A 4351-nucleotide genomic window follows, 5' to 3' on the forward strand; every position below is an offset into this window, starting at 1 on the left:
CAAATGTGAATTAACCATGGGATTGGAAGCTGTCGTTTTTGTTTTGTTAAATGTTAAAAACAAATAAAGACTTCTATTACAAAAAAAAGAAGAAGAAAGTTTTGTATGAGAAAAATCATAGACGGCTGCTAATTCACCAACAAAAAGGTGAGCCTTTAACATAGGCACTTAACAGAAGTCCAAAATACAGTCCACAAACTAAACAACAACCATAGCAAAGACTATCACAGGGCTGGAAACGAAACAGATACTGTGACAAAAAGTTAAAAAGAAAACCAGACTATTTGTACACAAAGGAGGAAAATGAGACACAGGTGAAGACAATCTAGTCAAACAGGGGAGACAGGCAGGAATGATAACTAACACAAGACATGAAAGGAAACAAACCTTTAAAGTAAAAAACAGGAAGTAACCTGAAGACAAACACTAAGCACCGAGACAAGAAGAACACATTAACACGAGACAGAGTTACTATAATTTGTCCTCATTTCTATATGGTCTCTTGATTCTTTATTGATTGTTCATCTTATTATTCTAAATGTGATATAAGTAATGCTCTAAATAGAAGAGATGACTATGTTTGCTTTTAGCCACACAGAGAGGAAGGACCTTCCGTTCTTTAACTAAACAAGAAAGCCTGAGTGGAAGAAAGTCGTTTGTGCTTTCATGTAAGTGGCTGTGAAAAACTTCTGGAAATGTCATCATTTAAAATGAAACCACTGGAAGAAATCTTAATGTTCAGTATGACCCCATTATATGCAATTTTGTCACATTTCTGCACATCAGTGGCATAGAAAAAAAGCAATGTGCTTCCATACTTACAGATGACGCCTCAATAACAGCACTGCAACAAATTACAAAGGGTGGTATTACTGACAACTGTGCAATAAGTGCGACATATGATACGATCGGTTTTCAATACATTCACAAGGACCAGCAGCATTAGTGCCTTTTACATTAGAGAGATAATGTAATGCAGTGACAGCGCTGTGTGTGTGTGTGTGTGTGTGTGTAGATAGTATGTAATTACTTAAATGGATCCATTATGTTTGTGGTCAGCTAATGGTAACCTAATACAATGTAAGATACATATAAACACACACACAAGTATGCGCTGAACATGCAAACAAGATCACAAGCTTTCAGTATACATGTAAATGTAATGTTTATAGCAGCAGAAAACTGAACACATTAAACCCTATTCGTCAGTGTAATTTGAACGGGGAGCAGACTGGTGAAAGGGGAAACTGCAGCGGAAAAGATCATTATGTCACAGGAAGGGATGTATGCAAACACTTTCCCACTCAGATTTTCTTTGGGCTCCACATTTAGAACATGACTAAACACACCGACACCCCAAGACTGCACGGCACCCAAACACACCACATGCAGAACGTACACAGCTCATTGTAGTGAGGTGACTCTTTGCCATGAATCTTAGCAGACACATTCATGCTCTCCAGAGGATTTATTCTACATGCTTGGAATATAATCATATTCATGGTCAAAGAGGTCACATGCAATATGTAGTACATGTTTTCCATTCAAACTTAAACATCTATTCATCAAATGTGTTGCAAAGTGAACAGAAATTATTGAAATATTCTACTAGTTCATCCTTTAAATTTAATCTTGTCAAAGAATCACTTCAAGCTGTCAATTTGTTCAAGTAATCTGAATCAATTTCAGGCCACGCTTCCTGAAATCCTCCCACAAATTAAATTAGTATAAAAGCCGCTTCTTATGTAATGTAAGTTTAAGCTGTTCCCACAATAGCTCAATAGGATTATGATGCAGTGCAGGTTGTCATAGACTCAATACCTTAATTCTTTCACTCTCTAAAAAGTTCTTCTAATACTTTGGTGCTTTGATTCATGGTTAAAGTACAGGAGGAAACCACATTGCTAAAAAATTTAAGGGAAGCAGCCAAAAATAAGAAGTCAGTTAATCCTCACAGATATCAGTGCATCCAGTTAGGATTCACGTGCAGTGTGATTTGAATTGACATGTGTGTAGCATAATTGGCTAAAAATGACCCAAATTGTAAGTTATGACTCAAATGCCAATCTATGGATGCATTCCTTCTAAAAACCCAAAGACTGTTAACAGACAGTCACAGAAATCACAGTGACATAACAGAGAGTAAAGGACTATAAAGGACAATCACACAAGACAATAAGAACAAATGTCAGCTTTTTAATTCATATTGTGTTTACTTATTAAGAGAGCTGGAAAGGGTGCATTCAAAAAATGAATCAAAGGAAACCAAATTAAAACAATAACACTGAAAGCTCTGCCTAGTTGCAGCTTCACAGAGCCACTTTGCAACACCTCGGGTTTCACATGATGATAACAAATATCCAAAGCTATTCTAAGGATATGTGATCAGTACTGCAGGATGTGGGAAGAGTACCTTATTGTCAAAAGCCACATTAAGTGGAGATGAACTTTAGAACTGGTATCGTTTGGCTCTTAAAAACCACTCTTCAAACCACCTTGTACTTAGGCTTCAGCAAATCGCTAAAACCACTGTCTCTTCAGCTTTGACTAGGGCAGCCAGTTAACACACACTCTCAAACCACCCCGCCTGGTCAAGCGAGCAAAAGTGTAAGTCCTATGGGAGTATCTTAACAGCTTAAGAGGTTTGGTTTTCATTCTGTTCCTAATGTGTTGAAAAATTACACTCACAAACACTGATCATATTAATTCCTTCAAGGATTTTTGGACCACATGGCTGAGTTTTTCTGGAGCTGTTTTCATTTGCAGAGTTAATCACTTGTAGCTCAATTGTCACTTAGATACATGTTTAATTCTGCTTTCTGTGACCCCTGTATAGACTTCTGAGTGATGCTGATTTGCATATAAATTTTTTAGTAACTACACTCTGACGGGATGTTTTTAAAGCATTTCATAGTTCACATAGATAAAATTTCCCCACAAGATCAAACAACAGCCACTAGTACAGGGTTGGGCCCGTTTGACTTCAGGACTGCTTTAAATCTGCGTGGCGTAGATTCAAGACGCTAGAAACATTCTTCAGAGATTTTGGTTCATATTGACATGACAGCAGTTGCTGTTTGTTACACTTGTGAATCTCCTGTTAGTCTGGATATTCTTCTCTGACCTCAACAAAGTATTTTCACTCAGAAATCTGCTGCTTACTGGACATTTTCTCTTCTCTTACCATTCTCTGTCAACCCCAGAGATGGCTGTGGGGGAAAATCTCAGCAGTTTCTGAAATACTCAGACCAGCCTGTCTGGCACCAACAACCACGCCATGTTCAAAGTCACTTAAAATCACCTTTCTATCTCATTCTGCTCAGTTTGAACTTCAGCATGCAGTCACGACCATGTCTACGTTTAGACTGTATTGCCAATCACATGACTGAGTGGCTGCCATCTGATTTGTTGTACTTCTCCTATACTGGCTTCTCTTCATTGGCTCCCTGTTAAATCAAATTTAAAATCCTGCTCCTCACATACAAGGTCTTGAATAATCAGGCCCGATCCTATCTTAATGAACTTGTAGTACCGTATCACCCCATTAGAGCACTTTGCTCTCAGACTGCTGGTTTACTTGTGGCTCCTACAGTATCTAAAAGCAAAATGCCCCTTGTCTGTCAAACCAGCTTCCAGAGACAGACACACTCTCTACTTTTAAGATTAGACTTATAACTTAAGCGTATAGTTAGGGCTCCTCTCTTAGTTACACTGCAATAGGTCTAGGCTGCTGGGTGATCCCCATGATGCACTGAGTGTTACTTCTTCAGTTACCTTTCTCACTCACGTTTTTGGTTTGTTAACATGTGTTAACCTCTCTGCGTTTAATCGTTAGTTAATGTTAATCTCTGTCCCCCTTTCCACAGCATGTCTTTGTCCTGTGTTCCTCCCCTCACCCCCAACTGGTCGCAGCAGATGGGCGCTCCTCCCTCAGCCTGGTTCTGCTGGAGGTTTCTTCCTGTTAAAAGGGAGTTTTTCCTTCCCGCTGTCGCCAAAGCACTTGCTCATAGGTTATAAGATTGTTGGGGTTTTCTGTTTTCTTTGTATTATTGTAGGGTCTTTACCTTAAAATATAAAGCGCTTTGAGGAAACTGGTGTTGTGATTTAGAGCTAAATAAACAAAACTGAATTGAATTGATTGGCTGAAAAGGTGTATGTAAAGAAACTTTTAAACATTCTGAACAATGAATGAATGTTTACATGTTGTAAATAACACTAAATGGACCACATTCATTAAATGTGCTTTACAAGCTACTTTACACGCACACGGCAGCAAGCGATCTCTCAAAATGACCGTTTGACCATCAGTTTAAAATCTTTTTCCATGGGGATCAAAGCACCACTAACTGAG

This window comes from Oreochromis niloticus, linkage group LG2 (assembly GCF_001858045.2).
Source record: "Oreochromis niloticus isolate F11D_XX linkage group LG2, O_niloticus_UMD_NMBU, whole genome shotgun sequence".
In the NCBI taxonomy this organism is placed as follows: domain Eukaryota; kingdom Metazoa; phylum Chordata; class Actinopteri; order Cichliformes; family Cichlidae; genus Oreochromis; species Oreochromis niloticus.